The sequence below is a fragment of the Amblyomma americanum genome, chromosome 1 (assembly GCF_052857255.1).
Source record: "Amblyomma americanum isolate KBUSLIRL-KWMA chromosome 1, ASM5285725v1, whole genome shotgun sequence".
NCBI lineage: Eukaryota > Metazoa > Arthropoda > Arachnida > Ixodida > Ixodidae > Amblyomma > Amblyomma americanum.
This window is the reverse complement of record NC_135497.1, coordinates 278482016-278506516: the sequence shown is the minus strand read 5'-3', so window position 1 is coordinate 278506516 and position 24501 is coordinate 278482016. Positions and strand designations below refer to the sequence as shown.

Below are 24501 nucleotides of genomic sequence, written 5' to 3'. Positions count from 1 at the left end.
CCTGAAACTCCAGGGCAGAAAAATCTCCAACCCGGATGCCATGATCCGAACAGCATTTAAGACAGCACTGCACATACGCCTAAATACCTCATCCAAAAAACTCCTCCAGCTAGGCCTACACAACACGATAGCTGAGCTTATCGAGGCCCACCGACCGACAGGTACAATACATACGTCTCATGAGAACCACCACCGGCCGACACATCCTACACACCCTTAGTATCAAGACACCAGCCACGGATCCCATACAGCTCCAGGTCCGCCACCACATTCACCTGGACCTATATTTATTAAACCTCTCCCCAAAAATATGCACTCCACCAACCACGAACCCCGCCGCAGAGCTCGCGCACGCGCACTCCACAAACACTATGGCACGGAACCGGATGCCATGCGGGTGGATGCCTCATGCACGGGTGCGGACGTGTTTGTGGCCATCACGAACCCCTACCTACAACCGATTGCCATTCTTCACATATCCCCACTGCCACTTCGGAGGAGGATGAAGAGGCCACCATTGCCCTAGCCATCACGCGCACGGAGGCCCGGTATATAGCTATCGGACTCTAAAACTGCCATATTAAATTTTGCTCATGGGAGAGTTCACGACCCTGCATTTCACATACTGAAGTCACTTGCCGCACACCCACCCCGCCACATGGAGCTCATATGGGTGCCTGCCCACTCCGGGAATCCTGGAAACGAGGCTACCAATGCTTAGCCCGGGGTTCCTCAACCGGGCACCGGCGGCCTCCGATCTAGGGTTCTCACGGGAGCGCATATGTATTCATTAAGTGAACAGATGCAGACCTGCAAAGCCGGGTGTCGGCTCTACCCCCCACCCCATCTCTCCCTCGAAAATTATCACCAGACACTCTGGAGGCGGCTCCAAACACGCGCGATACCCTCCCCTTATATATATACGCTCGCGCTATCCCCAAGACCACACAAACTCCTCCTGTACTCTCTGCCACCACCCCAAAGCCACTCTCGATCATATCCTTTTCCTCGGCTCGGCGGATCCTCCCCCACGGTGCCTGGAACACTTACCACTTTAGAGGCTTGGGAAACCCTACTGCGCTCCGAGGACCCGCGGCTAAGCAAGCCACCGCCACAGGCCAGGCTACCATGCAGCGTCATGAGCCTCCGGTACATGAACGTTTGAGTGCAGTGTGGCCGTGCACGGGCCCAAGGATCTGCGTGTCCTAAACTCCCCTCTGTCTATTAAGGCTTTCACCACCACCACCCCTGCGCAGCGTCTTCGCCGTGCGCGAGTTTGAAGACCAAACCACGTGTCAGCTATGACGTCACTCAGCAGGCGCCGCCGATACCGAGCGTATTCACACGTCCTGCCTTCGAGAGTGCTCGTGGCGACGCAGCTTCCGGTTTTGCTCCGGCGGCCGCCGCCGATCAAGTAAGGGACCGTTCGTTCGGCCGGTACGTTCAGTCCTTCTCCCCGGGAGATGTGGCCTTCGGTGATGCGTGGGGTGCAGCCCGCTGCCGTCTTTTTGAAGCGAAAAGCTTCACTACGCCAGTCAACTCCGCGCTTCGCGCCAGCCGGCGTATGTCGGAGCAGGAGTGACGTCACGCACGGCGCAGGTGGCCGCCGCCGACCCCGTCGCCTGTTCCTCTATCGCTGCCTATCACTACTGCGCAGGCGCCACTAGTACCACCGAGCCACAGGTGTTCCGCCGTTGTGCTGCGCCGCGCCTTTCCTTAAAATCCAAATTCCAATTTTCAGTTGTCTCCTTTTTTGCCTCCCTCGATCCTTTATCCCTTCCTTTACGGCGGGGTTCGGGATTCCACCGAGATATGCGAAACGGTTACTGTGCCATTTCCTTTCCTCAAAAACCAAACAAAACAAGTGAGCCGACAGCGTTCATAGAGTTCATTGGCGTTGACAACTTTGCAAACACCGTTCATTTTCACCAAAGGAAAGGCGCACAACCGGCTCTGTGGGCCAGTGGATACCTCTATGTCACTTTCGCATTGTATATCCGGGATTATCTGGGCTAATCCACAATTTTTTTGGCTGTTCCCCCTCTGGTTTCTTTTCTCTTATATCCCTCCTATCGAGCATCTATTGTTTCCCCTCTGTCTTTTTTTCGCCACAACCCCACAAGGGAGCATTGTTTTGGCCCCTTACTTCCATTTCGACCCCTGCCCCTCTGTCTCCGCAGCCCGGCAGCGCTTCGCTCGTCCATGTCGGCGTCTCCCTGCTGCCCCACTGAATAATAATTAATAATTGGTTTTTGGGGAAAGGAAATGGCGCAATATCTGTCTCATATATCGTTGGACACCTGAACCGCGCCGCAAGGGAAGGGATAAAGGAGGGAGTGAAAGAAGAAAGGAAGGAAGAGGTTCCGCAGTGGAGGGCTCCGGAATAATTTCGACCACCTGGGGATCTTTAACGTGTACTGACATCGCACAGGACACGGGCGCCTTAGCGTTTTTCCTCCATAAAAACGCAGCCGCCGCGGTCGGGTTCGAACCCGGGAACTACGGGTTCGAACCCAACCGCGGCGGATGCGTTTTTGTGGAGGAAAAACGCTAAGGCGCCCACTGAATCGTGAATCCAAGAGCAGGGGTGGACTTGGGCGGATCGGTGACGTCGCTCAACTCCTTCCCACATCCATCCATGCCGATGTCCCCATGTGAATACCGCTTATAGGCCGTCGGCGTTCATGTTTGTTTGCGTCGGACTCCGATGATTTCAAGGAAAGGAAGGGTGCATATAACTGGATCCCTGGGTCAGTGGACGCCTCAATCGCGCTTTGAGGCACGTGGCGATGGTGTGAGAGACATGTGGCCTACATGAAATAGCGCTGACAACGTTGTGGCAGACACGAGGCACTGCAGCAATAGGCCGCAGCATTAATTGGGAGACCAACCTCTCGCGATCAGCCATTAATTTAATTGCCACCAGGCTGGGCATGCTGCCTATCCGGTGTGCGGAACGCACAGACGCCAAGACGCGTCTACTTGCCCGATACACCACACCTTTCGCTCTCTTACAAGGTTCAGCAGTAGTTAAACTGCAGCTCATTTTTCTAATCAAAACATATGAAATATTAATGCCTTAATTGCAAAAATATGCAGGTAATAGTATCAGTAACATAATTCGTGTAAAGCTTCCGTCGCGTTTAATCACGGCTTGCATATGCAAAATTGTCCCTCCAACCGAATTCGCTGGGCGCGCGTTGCATGTGAAAGCACTGACCGAAAATCGCGCCGTGGCGTCACCGACTAGGCCGACCATTTAAAGGCGAAATTAAGCCTTTAATGGCTTATAATCGAGGCCATGGATGTGTCCGTTACATCCAGCAACTGAAATTGAAAATTGATTTTTGTGGAAAGGAAATGGCGCAATTGTGTCTCACATATAGGCGGAACCCTGAACCGCGCCATAAGGAAATTCGGGATAAAGGAGGGAGTGAAAGAAGGAAGAAAGAGGTGCCGTAGTCGAGGGCTCCGGAATAAATTCGACCACCTGCAGATCTTCAATGTGCACTGACATCGCACAGCACACGGGCGCCTTTTGCGTTTCGCCTATATCGAAACGCGGCCGCCGTGGTAGCGTTCGATCCCGGGAACTCCGGGAACTGAGCAACCGCGGCGGGGTCCAGCAACTAACGAAAGCCTTTTCCTTCCCTTACAGCGCGGATAGGGTGTCCACCGAGATGTGAGACAGGCGTCATTTCTTTTCCTTAAATTGTCCAACGGGTAAGGCGTCGCGCCGAACGGGCGGTGGTGTTCCGTTGACTCCATGGCAGTGCTGCAACACGCTATCGCATCCCAATCCAGACGCCTCTTGAACGCAGATATGGAACGATATGCCGCCTAAATGCTCTTTGTAGTTAGTCTTTAAACATCTTCACCACACATCAGCGACACAACCAGCAACACCGCGCTAAAGGCTTCTGCCTCACCGCAATTTAGGTCAACAAAGTGCACCCCTGAATTTTTTCGTTCTAATCGCAGCACGAGAAACGGGCCTAAGTGCCTATGGCGTCTAGATCCACAGTACGGAGTTGCAGCTTCAGTGTTGGCCATGGCCGCAACATTTTAATTGAAAAGCAACGTAGAAACACTCGCGTTCAACGACCGAACTCGAAATCCTAGGAATGGTTGCGAAGCCGTCGATGACAGAGTGCCTCCACGTGAGCGATCAATTTCTGCCCACAACGCACTACAGTATTGTTGTTGACCTCACACAATGGCACATACCCACAAGGGGGATTGGCCATAACCAGGCGTACAGTACATGACGCTCATTCGGTAGCTCCTGCGGGATGATGTCATCAGGACAGAGTTTTTCAGAATCAGACCTAGGCATAGCCAATTACAGAAAATACCACCGCGTCCTCCAGGGACGCACAATATGGTCAAGGCCACATACATTGTGCGGTAGTTTTGACGGTGAATGCGATAAAATAGACGAGCACTGCTCACCTCTAGGCTGTCAAGCAAGCTGGTTGAAAGCCGTTCCTTCGTATCGCGCAGAACACGAACGTCCGTCCAAGAGCAGCCGCTGGCCACGACCTCATCCACTCGCTACGTCAAGATGTCTGCCGTTCCGAGAGCGCAGTCGCGCGCTGTCACGCGCGCGTCGTCTTTTTTTCGTCACGTGCTGGGGTATAAAATCACCGCTGAAACACAAGCAATAAAAAATGTCAATGGCTAATTTAAAAAAAAATTTAGTATCGAAGATATGAGTATTGATGAATGTAAAACGTGTTCAGAGCTTGTCTTTATTGTCACGCAGTAAGCCATAGATTAATATCCCGTTTACTCCATATCGTTTGGCTGGCATTGCGCTTCATGCGATAGTGTACCGTTTCCATTTCTGTGTCGTAATTTTGCACCGCGGTACACTGAAGACCGTTTGCCGTCGAGATAACTTACTGATGCTACGTATTTTGTTGCTTTCTTGCTTTTACCATCTGGGCTTAGCTGTATTAGATTTTGTCACATATGTACATTTTACTCCAATTGTCCCCCCCCTTTAATAATGCCCTTGATGCTGCAGGTACTGGTGTAAATAAATAAAATACTCTTCAGAAAACTGCTGGCCGAATAGGCATTACATCAGTCAATCAGAAAAAAAACCCTCAGCCTAGGGTCGCGAGTGCATAATAGGAACCAGGGCAAGCTGGAGCAGGAAAGGAAGGAATTTCAGAAACAAAGGTTTCGAGGGGGGGCGTCTCCCTCTCCTCCCCTCACGATGAATGATTCGTTCCTGTGGGCTGGTAGAGGCGGTCTCTTATCTGTGAATGACCTATGCAATTAAGCCACCGCATACGCTAATAGTTAAAGATGTAAAATGCCATATATACTGTTCCCTCACTGCGGCGCGATAAAATTACCTGTTAATCTGCACTGAACACCATCCACTCAAAAGGAGTCGTTTGCCAAACCTGCGTGGCACACTTTCTCTCGACTGTTACAAGACGTGACCCATTGTCATGAGCTGGCCGGGAGAAACAGCAGCGCTCCACTTCTGAGTAATTGAAACATTATGCTGTCCGCGATTGGTGACATCGAGTTATTCGTTCTGGCACGTACAAAAAAAAATGGTTACTGAAATGGGCGCCTTTAGGGAATTAATCTGTGCATTGTGATGCTGATTAGAGGAGAAAATAGAGTCATCATTTTAGACATAAGGTCATTTCAGAAAAGGTAGAAGACAGCATACCGCCTGTTGGATCCAAATTCATAGCATCATTAATGGAAGACTAATGTCAAAAGGGCTCCAGTGTAACAGCATCATAAACTCTTCCAAAACACCTCATGCAGTTACACTGTCAAAAAAAATATTGGCCAGGGTTCAACATGGCTTGATCCTAGTTACACGAGCGAAAGTTCTGTTCAGCATGGTCTCCACTGTCAAATCAAATGTCAAAATCAGGTACCCAATGGCCTGTCATATGATCATGTGCTGATACATAGCTTAAGCCATACCACCACGCAGTTAAATACGGTTTGACCTTGTGAGGCATTGTAGGCCACTGTGTCATCGGCATCGAAATCAGAAAATGTAGCCCAAGGAGCGGAGCTCTCGCTGTAAAATAAAACATATTTAAAGCCGGTTTCAAGTGTTCATAATTAGGCCCAAAAGGGTGCCTTGTGTTTTCATACAGGTTTTACTCTGCGTATTTCACAAAAGAACCGCCCCGAAAATGAAAAAAATAAAAATAAGTGACCAAAAGTTGTTGCCGTGAATCACATGCTATTACCGCCAAGCCAAATGGCATTTTAACGCTCCTTACACCCCAACAGCCATCAGGAAAAATGCATGCAATGGGTTCATACTTTGTGTACACATCTAGTACTTTTCTTCAGCATTCTTTAAATTTACCATTATAACGCCTACATAATGCAACATACCGGTACTACCCGAGATCTTCATAGCAGTAGACAGGCTGTGTGCACCTATGAAAAACATTTATTTACAGGCAAACCACAACAGTACAGAAATATAGAAACATTTTAATTATAAGAAGAAAACACACCAATAAACAAAGCACAAAGATATTCGCCAATGAATTCCTTAATGCCACCCAATGAACACTAATTGAAAAATTTCAAACAACTGAACTTATATCTACCTAAATTTTCAGAGCAAACAATAAAAAATTCATGCTTGTGCACCATTATAAACCAGCTTGAGGAACGCTTCGACTGACACGTAACTCTCAGGGAATAGTGTTCAAAGACATATAATAGCTTGTACACAAACTTAATAGCTTATGCTGACCATCCATAATCCTGACACTATGACAGTTGTGGAGTCAACTACAATGGCGAGCGTGCTGAGCAGTCATCCTCCCCCCACGAACAGATTCTCAGCATTTTCTTCCAAGAACAACATGCATAGTGCGAGTCCACACTTTACAAAAAAAAAAATTTCACATCAGTTTTCTTTGCTCAATGATCCTTACAAAATGCCAACATACTGCTCCTTAATGATGGGTGATATTACGCATGCTAACACCGACAGAAAACAAAAACCAGCCCATATGGCAAGCCAGTGCCAGCTGTTAGTCCCTAAACCATTCCAAAGAAGTGATTGTGGTTTCAGAGAAAACAGCTCTAAATGGCAATATAAAAACAATTTTGAGTTAAAATGCTACCTGTTAGAAAATGGAACGAAGGTGGTCAGGCCATGCAATTAATTCTGCACAAACTGCAACAAGCCAGCACAAAAACCACCAACCTGGCTGGAACATAAGTTGACTATACATGGCAGAAAACACCACCACAACAAAGACGAAAATAATAGCGCACTTCATTATGGTTTACAAACCGACACCAAGTCAGAAGTAACAATTACTGCTACAGTAGAAAACATAGTATTTGTGTCAAAATGAGCGACGCAACCCCTTCCATGACAGTGGTCCACCGCAACACAACACAAAATAAGCATTTATCTAGCCCGCATATGACATCTTGAAAGGTAGGCAGCAGTGCTAAGTTTACATATCTCCCGTGTCCGCAGCAACTAAATTCAAAAAGCCATCAAGTAAAATTTGCACGAGGTCACTAAAATACTTCACGGAGAGCACCCGGGCCAGTCCGTGCATGATTCTTTGCAAAACAAGGCGCAGGGCAACAGGAGACAGACAAGATGACACAGGCACAGCGCTGACAAATGACTGAGAAATTTATTGCTTTGCTTGTAATAAATAAAGGAAGCACCATCTAAAATACAAAGGAAAGTCATGGAATCGTCATCAGACCCATCTGTTGTGATTATTCATCCAGATAGTCAATTTCATTTTTCATTAACGTTAGTGATGATGTGCCTACGCAGATTGAACAATTCGTATGCATGATGTACGCCTCAAATATCTCGCTGTCATGGATCACAGGAGAACGCTGGGACTGAAGGAATAGACCGGACAACAGCTGAACGCACACGCACACGCTGAGGTGACCTTCGAAGTGTGATGTGCTGGTGTCGGATGAACACCCGATCAAAGCACTGGTGGAAGCAACATTGGCGTTGACGTTGGCGTTGGAGGGACCACCAGGGCGATGCAGCTGGCACGTGGCAGCAGCGTTTGTGATACCCCTGGGCACAGGAGGTGGTTGCGTCAGCCGCTGAATCCCCGGAATAGGCTCAGGACTGCTGTAGCAGCAGCCGGCGTTGCTCTGCCCCAACCAAAGTGTCCCTGACCATCAGGAGCCTCAACTTCTGTTTCCCCCATGCGTATTATCATCCCTTCGAGCTTTAAAACCCTCGGCATTGATACATGTCATCCTTTTCATCTTCTTCTCTTCTCCGTGAACCACCTCTTGCTAAGCCCCCGTCGAATAATTCATCTTCTTTGTTCTTCAATTGGCACACTTCATCCTTACCGTCTTCGTAGTCTTCTTTTCTCCTTCAAACTTCTTTGTCTTTCTTGGCCTTTTACATGTGACACTCCCAAATTAGCTTTCGATTATATTTCCTCAGATTTTACATCGTCAGAAATGTGTAATGCACTCACAGTCCGACACGCGTCTTGCCCGCCCAACCTCTTTTGTTAGCACGTGGCTAACACCATGCCCATACAGTTTAACAGCTAACTTCTATTCTTCTTTCTGCAGCCTAGTAGGAGTAAATCGAAAAATTTCTTTCATTAGTGGTGGTTCAACAGCGCAACAGCACACACAGACCACGTAAGTATGGCAGTAAAGATATCTTGTTATCATAAAATGATGCCAGTCTCTTAGCCCAGGCAGACAGATGTAGGGAAGCTGGTTTCCCGGACTCAGTTCTCGTTTCGAGTGCAGACAAAGTCCGTCGTTCCCTGAAATCGTCTGCAAGTACCTTGGGGCTGGAAAAGGGTTCGGAAGAAGGGACAAGGGTAGTGGTTATGCCATATGTCCACAAGCTGTCGCACCGGATTAAAAGGGTGGGGAGCAAGCATGGTGTAAAGGTTCTGTTCTCTGCACCTAACAAACTAGAAAGAGTGGGGCCGGCAATTCAAAGAAGGCATGAAGGGCGCAAAAGAAATGCTTGCAGCATAAACCATGAAAATAGATATGTTCCTTGCAAGACGGGCGTAGTGTATCAAATTCCCCTGTCCTGTAGCCTTACATACATAGGACAGACTTGCCGCTGCGTTAACGTGCGGCTCATGGAGCACGCTAATTCTTTAACGAAGAAACTAACCTAGCTAAACATTGTTTCACGTGCAAATGCACGCCGTTTTTTGATGACACTGATGTCCTGTTCGCTCATCCTGACCAGCACACTCGCGAAGTAGCTGAGGCATTTCATATTATCAGAAAAAGTGAAGGATGCATGAGTACGCCATCTGTTTCATTATCGCCTCGAGAAATCAATATGCTACATAGTGGGGAGCGGTCCAGCGGATGCACACGTGCTTTTAAAGCGGATTTTACCATGTGCTATCACTATGTGCTATGTTGTCATTGCGCATGTGCGCTGTTTTTTCCGTGACTGTATATACGACTTGCTTCTTCCCAATAAAAAATTAGTTTAAGTTCAGCGCTGGTTTGTGTGTCTCGTCTCCTACTTGGTCTGTGTGTGCTGTTGCACTGTTGAACCACCACTATGCATCACCAACTAGCCCAATCTGCAGTTCTTTCATTACCTTGAAGCCAAGGCAGCAGATTATGTCATGTGGAAACCAGCTTCACGTAACCTTCATGTAATGCTTGGGTGCAGTGTGTTTAAGAAAAGGGGACTAACACTTGTCAGGCATCCATGCCTTTTCATCAGCCTCCTAGACAGACCAACTTCTTTGTATCTTCTCTGTTTCATTAAACTTTCATTTGTTCATTCATTCCTTCAATTGGTCCTTGGCGCTTTCCTGCTTACGATGAATGCACGATGTGTTTATGGCATTTTTCAATGCACCTGTAGCCACAGCCCTTTTTTCGACCGTGGGGCATAACACCTGCAAATATGGGCCTCTCCGATGTACAGCCATAAAAAAAACAAATCAAGCCACAGCCAAGTACTTCCGTAAGTTGCAAAAAAAGATCAAGGCTCAAGCAGTGAAGAACGAAGCCCAAATATTGTGTGTAGAAACAACTTGACCAAACTAGGGCCGGCTATGAAGAAGAGCGAGAAACTATGCCTGAATGCCTTTTTTACAACAAAAACACAGAAGGATAAGTGGCCTTCCTGAGTAATTGTCTCAACAAGGATTGTGGCAGGAACCCTTAGGAAGGTACCTGATATAATCATTCTCCTTCCTCACCATGGAAGATCCTGGTAAAGAAGACAGAAGAAATGTCCATATTCCAATCGGAACGCTGCACACAAGAGTGCCTTCTCCACTGACATCAAGGACTTGTATTACACACTGCCACATACCGCATTTTTTGAGACTGTAAGAGAAGGCATTGATTTCATGGGAGCAGTAAGATTGCACAAACCAATGCAGAACTAAAATGGATAGACTCTTGGAGTTGCTAGAAAACTATTTGCATTTTACCCTTGTAAACTTTAATGGCGATCTTTACGTTCAATGGCAAGGAGTATGCACCGGTTTCTGTGTTTCACCAATTCTCTGTAACCTTCTGCCAGCCTTTTGAGACCACCAAATAAAATAAGCTTTGCATGGCTGCAATATCATAACTTTCCTGCTTCTGGACTTCCTACTGATCCACAAGCTTCCTAACCAGGGTCAGCACAAGGTAGCTATTGAAAACATCTTTAAGATCTTCTCTGAAGTTCTTCCAGACTTTGAGCTGACCAAAGAAATGCCATTGGAGGACTGCTTCAATTTCTACGGCTGTACATTAGAGCGGCCCATATGTGCGGGTGTTATGCCCCGCGGTAGAAAAAAGACATGTAAACATAATCATCAGCGGCCACGAAGCTGGTAATAAGGGCTGTGCCTAGAGCTGCATTGAAACGTGCCCTAAACAGATCGCGTATTCACCATAAGCTGGTAAGCATCGAGGCCCAACTGACACAGTTACGCGACCTGGTTTCCCCGATGACCTCATCTATAGCCTTGGCTTCAAGGTAGAGAAATTTGCCTATCTACACCTACAAGACTGAGAAATAAGAATGAAAGGTAGATGTCATGCCACATTGTTACATGGCAGCCAGCAAAGGAATGAGCGCGATGAATGATAAACAAGAGATGATTTCATGGCTGCTAGCCTCGCGCGAGTGCTCCGTCTGACACCACTGCCAGCTTCTTCTTCATGACACTACTCTGGGCCACCGAACAATTCCTATGGTAAACAGAAGAAGACACCGACGAAGGAATGCGTGAGATGGTGATCGGCTTCAGCAACGGCACAAAAGAAATGGCAAGTTGGTGAAGTGCTGGCTCCCACAATGAGATGAGAGAATGAGTTCCGGTCAACAAAGCTTCCGGGCCACAGGGTGCCATAGCCGACGGCCGTGGCCCCAGGACACACCAAATGGCCTGGGCAGGGGAACGGTGTCTTCATGCGAGGGCCGCGTCTCGAGCCAGGCGGGTCATAGGATCTGGTCGCAGCAGCGCCTTCATTTCATCATGTCTTCTGGTCGGACCAGGGGACGGGACTAGGGTGAACGGCGAGGTTGGTTCAGGTCTGATAGGCTGCGGCACGGTCAGTAAATGCAGGCCAAGAACTATATGGCCAACGACGACAGCTGACGCAGGATGCCGAAGCTCCAGGACCAGGATGCCGACGATATCCAGCACTTGCACCAAATGTTACATGGCACTCAGGCAGATAATCAGGCGTGATGAATGATGGACAAGAGATAACTTATTGGCTGCTGGCCTAGTGCTCGTGCAAGGGCAACAGCCAGTGTATACATACATATAATACACAAAAATACATACAGATAAAAGTGTGCACTTGGAGGTCACAAATGCTAGCTGGGACATCACAATATCCACAGCAAACAAGTCGGGTGAATTTGTTACTACGCAAGGGGTGCGCATCGCTTCCTTTGAAGCATACATGCAAAACGTAGTGAGCAAAAGTACTAACTAGATAAATAGAATGAATCTTTTTGCATATATTGCTATTATAAAATGGTGTTAACAAATGGCCACAATCATCCTTTGGAGCAATGAGCATTTCATCCGCCGTTACACATGAACCATGAAAATAACAAGCAGCCAGATGAATGCATAAATTTTTCCCAGAAATTTACCAAAGGTACAAACAGCGATACCACTCCACTGGTCCAGTTGAGTATGCTGCTCAAGAGCAGCAGCATCCATATGGGATGAATGCCTGCAGCAAAAATTAGTTAGAAAGCAATGCAAGTTCCCACACAAGATGCAAAACTAAAGGCCGCGATATGGAATCATTACAATTATGAAAGCAGAACAAATTGCATTCTACCTACACTGGAATATTACTCGAGCTACGAAAATATAAAGACTGCTTCAAAACAGCACACAATTAACATTTATATGTCATTGGGCATTCCACGCCAACTGATCCAGGCTTAGCAATCGAACATATTCGATTTCTTTTTAAAAATCCTGGCTTATTGCATTACTATGACAAACATTATCCCACCTTGATTTTGTCGGAATAAATTTTCTCATGTTCTGGACACCATCTCACGTTTGGAAGCGGTAGCAAAACCTAGGCTTGCGAAAAAATCTGTAAAAATAAACATTCTTATGCATGATTGCGAAAATTTCTTTATATATATAAAAAACATTGCACATTCATATGCAGTAAATTGAACATACTTTCTTTTGAACAAAACATAAAAGAAGGTGCTAAACATTGAATCCTTTATCAAATTTTTTGCTATTACAGTCGTTATTCCAACTTTCTAAGGTGTCCAGAAGGCAAAGAAGGAGATAAAAATGTTTCAGAGAGCAAAAGCATAAGACAAGTCAGCAAAAAAAATTCTAAAGTTGAGAAAATTCCCGTTTTGAGATAAATTCAGCTTTCAATTGCAAAATCACGTCATCTTAATGAAATTATGAAATATAGCAAGTTGCATGGCACCATTTAATGGCATCTATTGCTAGAAGTTTAATCAGAGCACATTTTCTTTTAATATAGAAAACAATTTGGCAAACTGAGCCTTTGCCCTCAACATCGACATTGCTCCGTGCTTCCTGCAGCACATTTTGCCTCCGGCTGCAAGTATACAAAAACCAGCACTCCACTGCTCGAATACAATGGAGTGCTAAGCTTCCATACAGCCAGCTTTGGTAATACAAACATCTGCTGAAGGGCCCGTTTACAAAAAGTAAAAATGAAGTGGACGCATGGCAGAACGACTATTGTACCTCAACACAAACGGTACTGAGCTGCGGAGCACACTTTGCAGTCTGAGCAATCAGTTAAAATCTCTGCTACCATGAAAATGATTTCAAATGTTCAGCGGAACGGATTTTTCGCCACGTCACATTGTAGTCGTGTTTGCGACGGCATTGGTGGAACTATGAGGCCCTTGCCAGCAACAGAAAGTATTCAGAGGCCGTACAAAGGACAAATGCTGACCTTCTATGAGCTGTTTACGTGGGTGGAGTAGAGAAAACTATCGAGCGTGTCGTAGCGCTCCGAGTGCCCCAACAAATATTTCAAGAAAATGAAGGTGGACTCACTAGGCAGTTTCAAAAGTGCTATCATTAAAAGGAAAACAAAAGTTTCACCACATCAAGCCTTCATCTGTCTCTCAATGGTGCATGCTAGACTTACGTCATGCTCAACAACCTAAGAGTTAAAAGCGACAAAATGTGAATGAACATGCCAGCAGACCTTTCAAAAGCAAAACATGAGGAGCATCCACTTGGAGCACCATGCCGCAAAGCTCATGTGTGTCCTTGATGCCAGCTATAGCGTGTACTGCAGGTACAAGCAAGCAGCGAACAATGCTGGGGTTGAACGCAGCGACTCAACTTGCAAACTTATTTCCTCGCATAAAACAATAATTGTTCCAATTAAACTTTTACTCACTGTGCAATTGACGGCTGCATATGCCTGAAAAAAAAATTTATCAAATTTACAACTTTTTTGCTGATACGCATCATGTTTTTCATCTCAAAAAATTTTTATCGGCTTCTTTGCCTTTTGAAAAAATCAGAGAAATAGCTGAAATGACTACTAAGAGAACATAAATTGGACAAGAATTACAAATTTTCATATGTTTGTACCTTCTTTCTTGTTCTATATAAAGACTGAAAGAAAAAATATTCATTTAATTTATTGGATATGAAAGCACAATGTCGTTTATTTATACGAAAAATTTTAAGTCATGCGTAAAAACATTTATTTTTACAAGATTTCGAACGATTAGGCTCTGCTACCGCTTGTAAACTTAAAATGACGGCCTTTCCATGAAATGTTTTTTTTCTGGCAAAAACAAGGTGGGAAAATCTGCGACAGTACATACTAAGACATGAGTTTTTTTTTAAGAAATCAAACTCAGTCAAGCACAAAGTCTGGATCGTTTGGCGCGGAATGACCTCATTCAGTATAAGACAACAAAATACGCGGCCAACTTACCACCAGGTATATAGGAGCACTTATATGGGTCAAAATATTGGCCGGACTGTAAGAAACTTCTGTAATGCCTGAAAAATGACATAAACAAGATCTATAGACCAAGTGGCACACAAAATTAGAAGATAAATGTGAGAGAAGCAAAAAAAATAGCCTTTCATCTGACGAACATTCGAAAGAGTAATACACAGGAAACACGACTTGAAACAAAAAACAGTGAAAACCAATAAAGACAGTGACAAGTTAAGCAGTATGAGCATCCTAAATGGCAACAGATGCAATGCAGACATGTGTGACACTTCCCAATTTATGCATTAGTGCCCGGTCAAAATTTTTCCTGGAAACTTTCCTTGCCTCTTTAAAACTAGAGGTGCCAAATTTTTTTATCTATTTTTTTCTTTCGTGTAATGCGCTTTTTATCTTTGGTGTGATGAGAGTCACAGCGTGGAATTCACCTACGGGAACTGAATGATTTATGATTATTTTTTTGCATGTTTTTTTTTTGGTTTTGGTCTCAAAAGGCAAACAATAGCTTTAATGTACAAGAAGCAATCTGGTAATGTGAGGCGTGCGAAAAGAGCGGCTCACTCCGTGTTTTTTCTAATGTGCTGCGGATCAGTTTAAAGAGAGAAAACCCAACAAAGGGGCAACTTCAGGTAGTTTTCCAATATCTTGACTGAATAAGCGCATCCCATTCCTTGGACTCTCCTATCTCTGGCACAAGAAGCAATTTTTCAAAATCCCAAGTGGAACTAATCTAAAGCAGAAAACCGAACATACATCAGTTTACAATCAAGGATGATGCTTCGGGCAATGCAGCAATGCTCTCATGAACATTATTCAGAGAACACTCGTATGCGCATTCAATGGAAGAAATACTGACTGGCAATGACCCCATTCATAACATGCCTTAGGCGACCTAATACAAGTACGAAAATTGATTCTTCATGCGGGCAGAGTAATAACGTGTGCCTAATGTTTGTGATGGTTGCGAATGTATTGTTGCCCACAGAAATCACAGGAACTGAGGATAAGGAAACAGCAAACTTTAATATAGATAGGCAAAGGAACGAATTCCGCACAGGCTGCCATACTTGCAAGAAATAATCAGGATTGGGAGGAAAACTCGGAGCCAATGTTTCACCACAATACATGACTCTCAAAAAATTCCCGGAGTTGCCCTTAAGGACTGCAGTGTCTCTGAACTGCAGACAGTGACAGCATGCTTTGCAGTGGGCTCACGCATGTGTATTATGGCTCGAACGGGAACACACAGTGTGCTCCCTTCACACAGCACTGCAGTAACTACAATAGACTTCCATTAATACGAACTCAGTTATGATGAATTCTAAGATAGGACGAACAAAGCAAGACCATTTGGTTGGTTTCCCTTAAAACTCAATGTTAAAAATCCGCTTTAAGCACGCCCTCCCTCAACTCGCGTTTTTTTCTACCTAGTCTGTTTATACTAAAACTTTCACAGTATGTTCTCGACAGTTTTTTGATCCTTTGTGCCAAGTTTCGCAGTGGGCAGGTGTTCTATTGCAGTGCAAAGAACTTTCAAATTTCCCACATCATGGCAATATCTGGCAGAGGGCAACAATGCGTGTGTGATGCCAATGGATGCACGACCATCGATATTTGCTCTGCTGAACGACAAAAGTGTAGAGCTGGTTTCTGGTCATTTCAGACAAATAATGGCCCAAGCTCGCACTTGCACTCACCAGCTCAGCCAATAAATGAGCACAAGATAGACTTTGTGTAAATATCTGTGATGTCATAGGGTGGCGGTCTGCCGTGGAGTCATTGTTAGGTCGAAACATAATATAGGTTTCCTGGGTTTTCATCCTTTGAAGTACTTCTATTTGGTATTTTGAAAAACGGCTTTTTAAACCAGAGTGAGGAGACTATAGAATGTGATGTGACCAAAACATGTTCAAAAAACCCCCCGAGCTGGCCTTTAACATAAATTGTTTCGTGTGTCATTCATTTCATGCTCTCGTGTCAAAAGAATGCTTCCAACTGGTAACGAAAAATGCATCATGCTGGTTGTTTGCAAGGTGGGTATCCTGTTACTTTGAGCTTTCCTTGGCTATTTTTTACCCTTCTGTAGGTTTTGTTTTCTACTAGGAAATTTGCTCTGCAATATGCAAGTACGTGTTCTATCACATTCCTACTATTGCAGCCTGTAAGCAGATGCAGTCATTTTCTGAGAAGGACGTACGCAATAGACATTGTTTTTTCAGCACTTGACAGGTCCTACCTTCTCGGCATTGTTTCCTCCGTGTTTCATCAACTTGTGCAAAATTCTACTTTGCTAAATACATTCCCAGAGCAGTTTTTAAGTGCTTCACTCTACTGCTTTACAACGACCTGAAATGCGATTTTTATTCTGAACAATTGGTCAAACCTACCTAAATGCTAATTGGACAGCAAGTTACAAAGAGGACATCAACCTGAGTCTTTACATTGTGCAGATGTTTAACCATGACACTGAGCACTCGGACTCCCCTGTGCATTTGGACAGTGTAATCGTTCCTGCCAGTACTTCAGATATACGCCCTGCATTATCATAGATCTCGAGCATTGTGCCACTGTAGACTTGAGCAGCAAAGGAGACTTCATGATGCTAAGGTACAGACGTAAGCACCTTCCTAACAGTTTCGTAAGCCTACAAAATTTATGCTTGTTCAGTTCCAAAAATATGCCTACTTTGATTTGAATAGTCATCAATTCAAACCATGCGAGATCCTGCCGGTTCAAAAAAATTTGCAGCTGATTGCAGAACAACATTCCTACAAGTGTGATCATTTGGCAAGGAAAATACGCTACACATAGTTAAATAATATAAATAGCCACTTCCCTAAATTATATAGAAACAAATAGAAAAAAAAGGCCGCCATGACATAAAGTGATATAACTTCCACCACCTTGAACACATGACCAATCAAATCAGAACAAAAACCTGTGGCACAAGAAGCTGACAAGAGAAAACTGACTCCCCAGCAGCATAATGGAGAGGGCATGCTTGCACATGAATATGCCCCCACGGCCTTCAGTTGCATGACCGGAAAGCAGGAGGTCAAGTATGACCTTCTCTCATGACAGTGCACTTTAAATGTTGACATTGTATGTGCTAGTCATCTACATTGCTATGTGAATATGTACAAGGCTGTTGACTGCTGTCATTGCAGTATGTTGGCACTGTTGGCTAGAGGGCCTCGTATGGGGGCCTATGCACTTCATTCTTGAGGGGTATCCGTTACTAACTAGTAGGCCGAGATGCAAAGTTACAGCGAGAACGAAGAACCAGGGCTCCCATATAAATAAAGAAGGCTTCAACTAGTATAATTAATTATTCGTAAACAGAGATGCTACTATTGCACCTACTGTTTCCAACCTAGCATCTAGTGAAAACAAGTGAGGATCTTCAAAGAACAGCAGTGGTCTCACAGGCGCTCATGCCAGTAGAGCCAATGTGGCTCTGATCACTTTCGAGAAAGCAATTCACAGCTAAAAACAATCCTTTAGATGCAAGAAAAAGCACTTTTACATGTAGTACTGTACCCTTACTGCTGCACTTTTTGTTCACTTACAAGTCAACAAACACTGCTCGTATATTGTAATAAAAAATTAACCTGTATGCCATTAGTACCAGGCTCAATGAATCAGTAGAAAAGAGAAAAAACAGCGGCAGCAAAACCCCCACTCCATAAATGGGATCTTGATTGTAGTACACTATGGCACTGCTTAAGTGTGTTCATATGTTCTGGACGCCGCTGAGGCTAGAAAACCAACAATTTTCGGCAACATGCGAGATGGGAAACGCTTGCACTGCACTAGTAATTTAATGCATTCTTAAAGCAAAGGCTCCAAACTGCTTCGAAATACTGCTCTCAGTGAACTTAAAATGCTCAATCTAAAAATCATGAGCTCTTCATTTCATGAGGCATGTTCAGTACATTACACTGTTTTGGAGAAAAAGTCATGCCAAGAAACTGTTTATTTTTGTGAATATTGGAAGTATGAATGCAAGTTCCTTTTCTATGAGGCTTCATACCACTGACCACAATCCTGCTCCTGCATGTAGCCTGCAAAATGGCTTCACAATGTAAAAGGTTACTTTCTCGAGCTAGTCGGTAGATGCTCATCAGGTAAAGGCACAGCACGATTACGACAAGATGTACGAAGCAGATAGACACAGTGCTGAGTCCCGATTGATGACCTTTATCACTGTCACGCAATAAAAAAGTAAAGAACGAGCAGAACAAACACGCGGCACTGCATCAAAAATTGACAGCGTGGGGCAAAAACAATGGTAAATAAAAACTAACAGAAAAATGTTCAAGAATGTACAAAAACCACCACTCTGTCATTTAAGCTGCTGAGGTAGTCTAGTTCTCTTAGTGTGAGCGCAACAGAAGGTTTGCCGAAGCACTTGTCTTGCTCGTGATGAATCAAACGCCTCCACAACAATCTCCCACATTCTGTGGTCCTTATGCATGTACACTAAAGTTGTCCGGCTGAAAACAGGGGTGCAGCTTTTGCATGGCAGCCAACGTATGACCACAATGCGTTTGGGAGGTGGCTTTAAGAAGCGTTCGTGTTCTCTTCGACAGTCAGTTAGGCATTTGCCTCTTTGGCCGATATAACATAGTCCACGGAATAGCTCCATTCTGTACACCATATGTTTGTGGCACTGTAGAATGCAGGTGACAGCCCTTCCCAGCTGATGGTCTTGCAGAGATTTGGAATTTGTTTGCAGCAGGGAATACTACTCACACCAGCTCTAGCTCCTACTCTTATCAAGTTGTGAGACATAACTTGTCTCACCCATGTCTCAGAACTTGAAAAGACAAGCAGATAGAGCCGATGCCCAATAAATCTTTCATCATGCCATTTTGCACTGCAGACAACGAATTACCTGTGAATATGAGGGCAGTATCGTCTGCATACTGAGAATCTTGGAGCATGAAACTGCACGTGGAAGGTCATTCATATCAAGGGAAAACAGTATAGGCCCCAGGACAGATCCTAGGGGAACTCGGCATTTCAGGTTCCTATATTTAAACTCATGATTTTTAATTACCACTTTTTATTGTCGAGATGATAAGTAACTAGTGAAAAATTTCAGCATATCATCAGAAAGCCCATAAGCGGAAAATTTTTTTAATAGTATCGAATGCGATACACTGTGAATACCTTCTTCAGGTACAAAAAAATGCTGATTGCAATTTTGTTATTATGGAGAGCTGAATTTATCAAATGGGAAAGTGCTAGAACCACTGTAGAGGTAGACCTATTTGGGACAAAGCCATGCTGCTGAAGTGAGATTATGTTATTCTAACAAATATTCTTAGCTGAGCAGCGAATAGTTTCTCAAAAATAGTATTGATAATACTTAGTGCTCATATCGGTCGATAACTGCTTGGATCGTTTTGGGCCCCACTTTTGTAAACAGGATCAACTTTTGGCTACTTTGAGAATATTTTTACAGCATCTAGACTCAGTCGCATGTTTGTTGTAGTTTAATATTGCGGTGTGAATACCGACATGCCCAACTGCTTTATTAACCGGCAGTGTTCCTAAAACAGATACAATGCCCTCGACAGTAATCGTACTCAGATTATGGTTGTTGTGGACAGCCCTAGGTGGGTTAATATGTATAAGTGGAATAAGACGAGAACTGATTTGCAAGGGTTTCAGCAATATTAGCAAAGTAGCTATTAAAATCATTATTAATTTGCATGGAACAGCCATCAGGGGTAATACGTTTCATTTGTCCAAGTCCTGTGACATCCTTTACAATTTTCCACACTTGTTTCGAATCAATGCTGGGTTTCGTGACAAGGTTGGTATAATGCTTGAATTGTCCGCGATAATAGCTGTTTTGTTTTGCTTGCATTTGTGATAAATGGAATCTTTTTCTTTAGAACACAAAGTATACAATCATTAATCCATGGGTGCACAGCTTCTTCGTAGTTGCGACGTGCGCCTTTGCGTGTGGATTTCATTATAGTGTTTGATATGGAATGGATGAAGTTCTCGCATTCTGATGCAGATTGCTGGTCACTGGCCAAAGTCAAAAGATGAAAAGACGTTTCGGGAGCACTACGGCTCCCTTGTTCACTATCTTGTTCACCCTCGACTTCTCGCATTTTGTGTTGACGCCACTGTCGTGGAATTTTTCAAACTCAGTGCCCTACAAGAGGTTTGGGGCACTGGCATAATTCACTCGAGTTCTTATATCTCGAGAGTACATTTTGCAATATGGATGCATGTAACTGTGCGGTAAAAACATGAAAGTTGGACAGTGATCAGCAATAGTTATTTCACAAACGCCAATGCGCACGGTCATTTCGTTGTCACAGTAGATATGATCAACAGGGGTTGAAGATTTCTGCGTTGTTCTATTAGGAGAACTAATAACATTTTTAAGGTTAAATGACTAAATAAGAAGCAAGAATCCACACTCAGAACATCCATCATAAAAAAGGTCAATATTGACGTCACTGCATATAACAACTGGGGCATTAAAAAAATTAGCGGATTGATGACAGTTTCCATATCCAAGAGAAATTTCTTTATGCTCGGGTTGGAAGGTCGGTATACTACCCCAATATTAAGAACACACCTGAGGTGAACAAAGAGTTTTGACAGACTGCTTACTACATGAACTATCCGTGATGCACTGGTAATCAACTTCTTTACAAAAAGCGATACGCCACCACCGCATGATGCGCAGGACCTCCGTAATGATGCCATGGCATATCCAGGTACTTCAGCAGTTCCATTTTCTTTTAACCACTTTTGCGTGATTGCAATAACGTCATAGAAGAAGAATTGCAGTGATAAATACACAAGAGGGCAGTCTGAATTTTTGCATATGCTGCGAAAATTGCAATGTCGGACTAAAATAATTTCTCTTTCTCTCCAGATTCGCTCGATTTGCATAATACCGACAGCCATTGTGTTAGAGAATTTGTCGCAAGATTTTTAAAAATTAGGCAGGTACCTCAATGCATGCTTATACCAGAAAAAAAAAAAAACACTTTAAACACCCAGTCTGGCACTTTACCTACACTGCTAGTAAGCTCCATCTCACAACTTCGTAGAGTGGAGCCGAACCTATGCTAGTGAGGCGGCAGCTTCCACAACCATGACTGGCCCGTGGGCATGTGCACACTTCTGGAAGCCATTGCCTTTCGCTCATAGTTTCTAATGCAATGCAAGAAGCGGTGAGGTGGAATATCCTCCTCTGCTTGCAAGTGACAGACATACGGATTAAAAGCAGCAGGTAAATGCTACCGATTACACTGTGGCCAATGCTTTAAATAATTTGGATGCCAGCTATTGTTAGAAAAAGACCAATGAACACTTACATCTTCAAAAAAAGAAAGAATCAGTAGGGTTACGAACCACACATTTGGATATTCTGCTTAATACAGTCTGCACTGGCATAAGAGACTGTACAGGCCTTTCTAATGTAGAGGAAATGGAAGATTTACAACAACCAAAAAGCTACTCAGCCTGCACTTGCCTACATCTGTATGTGTGCTCTTGGCGCCAGATGTCACACAAACTAGCCCTCCAGGCTTTCTATGCCATCTTTATCAATGCCTTTTACTTGATCCTAGCTACGGCTGCCAGCTTCAATGCTGATGCTACAGTCAGAGTCTACGTTTTTTTTTTTTTTTCAAGTTTTACACTTGATTGTCTAAGTATTCATACTTACTGATGCATTAGGACTTTGTGAGTGGCTTATGTAAATGGGTGAACCTGCGTTATGTTTGTCATACAGAGGCCCGAATATCTGTACAAATATATTTAATTATGAAAGCAGGTCTTAAAACGAGCACCAAGTGAGTTGGGGTGTTGATTTAGTAAAGGATTTTATTTTGCATTACTTTTTGTAACAACCCGATTTCCATTATTAACAAATGATGCTGACCATGTTTAGAAATTCCCAACTTCACGACACACCAAAAGAAGATGCGCGAGAAGCTACATTTTTTGGCCTACTCACATCATACAAAACAAACCCATGCACACATTTGGCACTTCACTCATTTAATGCAGCATTTCAGAAAACAATGTTCAACAATACTCACTGTTTTGCGATAACCCTATGCTGACAACGAACTAGCAGGGATGTACAGTCCCTGTCAAAAGTATACAGCTCAAAGGGTTTCGCTGCGAGGTCTGCAGCATGCCTCGTTATGCATCCTCAGCAACCGTAATCTCTCGAAAGAAAGGCTTTGCGTCCCCAATCCTCCCACACTTTGGACTGCATGATGTGCTAGGGAGCCATGCTAAACAGCTCAGAAGGAAACCCCGTTGGGCTGTATACTTTGACCGGGGCTGTAGAAATAAATGTGGGCATTGTTAGGCTATCTACCCTGTTTCATGAAGCAGCTCGATGAAGAAAAGAAGGAAAAATGGTCCGAATAGAACCTAACATACAATATAAAAAGAAGCTCGCAGCAAGAACTAAAACACACCTTTGCTTCCATACTGCTCATGAATATTTCCCAGAGGCAGCAAGGTGAAAGCTATGGCTGTGGGTACCTATGTGGAAGTAGTTGTCTCTCCCTGCAGGCATTCATTTGATACCATCAAGATTACAGAACACCAAAATTCAGAAATTAGGGCACTCTAGCCAAACAATGGAGCTTCTAAAACCTTGAATAAGCATTCTAAAGATACCTAGCTTCAACGGCACAGGATCTCTTAATCTGGGTGTCGTTGTAAAACACAAAACCTAAAACAGATGGTAGCATCAACTGCAAAGCGGCCTGACGCACAAAACGACCAGCGGTCAGCGCCTGAGAAGCAGAAAAACTTTTGAACTCAGACGTCAGGCATACGGAATGCATTTTATGCAGAAAACACAGTCGCTGTGCACGGCCGGAAAAATTACCGCGTGTGAATAATCCATACGCCAAGGAATTTGACAAAATAGCGTTAAACGACTTTAAATTTGGCAGAACACACATACTTGAGCTCCTAAGCGGCATGCGCCAGTACTCTGCAACACTCATTTCGTCAAAACAATAACAGCTGCGAGACGAATGATCCTCGGCGAACTCTGTTCGGTGCTGCGTCTCTTTCTTGGATACTTTACGGAAAGAGGAGCCTGTCGCTCTGCTGGTTATGCCACTTAGGTAGAGCCGGCAAGCCCGGAGGCTGCTATTTCGCAAAATATCCTTTGAAAAATGCACACTAGCACGTATCGAGATATAGCTAGGATTGCGTACCTTTCGAGGCAGGTGAGTAGTGCCGAGAAGCTCCCCGTCTCCACATCACGGCAGCGCTGGTATTTTTCATTAACATCGACTTCAGGACAACGATTGCTACTTCACAAATGCATTCTGGCGCATGAACACGCGCACATAACTTCCGCCATGCTTTCTGACTTCAAACGTTTAAAATGTGAGTGAGCGCCAGACTTTCTCCAAATCTAGAACAATGAAGCGCATTCGGCAGAGCGTCCGAAGGCCGTGATCTCAGAAGAACCTGCGTAAACAAGGACAACAGACAAGAACGAAGGAGGAAGGACAGAGGTGCGCTCTCTCCGTGTCGTCGTCCTTCTTCCTTGTCCGTTGTCCTTTTTTGCACTGGTTCTTCCGAGATCATGGCTTACCAACTAGCCCAACAACAAGTTTTGCTCCGAAGGCAGTTTCTGTCCCTATGCGTCAGATACGGTACTCGGACAGCAGTGAACGAACCTACGCACCTCTCCAGTCATATATGCCCACTCCCTTCAACACCCTACCTCGAAAAACGCGGACGAAAACGCATTTCACATCAACCTCGGAAGCACGGGCACAGAGTGCAGGCGGGAAAAATCAAATGGCCAAAGGTACCAGTGGCCGCCTAGCGGCAGAAATGTACTTTCGGTTTTTGTTTTAAAACTATTTTATTGCTCTTTTTACATTGCGTACGGAAGCTGGAATGTATTTGCAGCGCGGTTATTTGCCGCATCGCAGCACCACACATAGCGACTGGCAACAGTTGCCAGTAATAGAGAATGCAAAGTGATGAAACATATGATCC

General features: G+C 44.4%; 1 protein-coding gene across 3 annotated transcripts in view; it reads right to left on the bottom strand.

Moving 5' to 3' along the window:
• The window catches only part of LOC144115160 (uncharacterized), a 41565-nt gene extending 17326 nt beyond the window's left edge, over nt 1-24239 (bottom strand). The window contains exons 1-4 of one of the 3 annotated variants that reach the window (XM_077649341.1): nt 23703-24239; nt 22947-23037; nt 14449-14516; nt 4453-4649 (exon numbers count right to left, since the gene is read on the bottom strand). The gene's annotated coding sequence lies outside the window, so the exon portion shown is untranslated. Of the gene's footprint in view, nt 1-4452; nt 4650-6387; nt 6433-12124; nt 12586-13899; nt 14429-14448; nt 14517-22946; nt 23038-23702 lie in introns of those variants that run through there. The other 2 variants (XM_077649340.1, XM_077649339.1) reach the window with 2 other exon arrangements.
• Between the last annotated feature and the right edge of the window lie 262 nt (nt 24240-24501).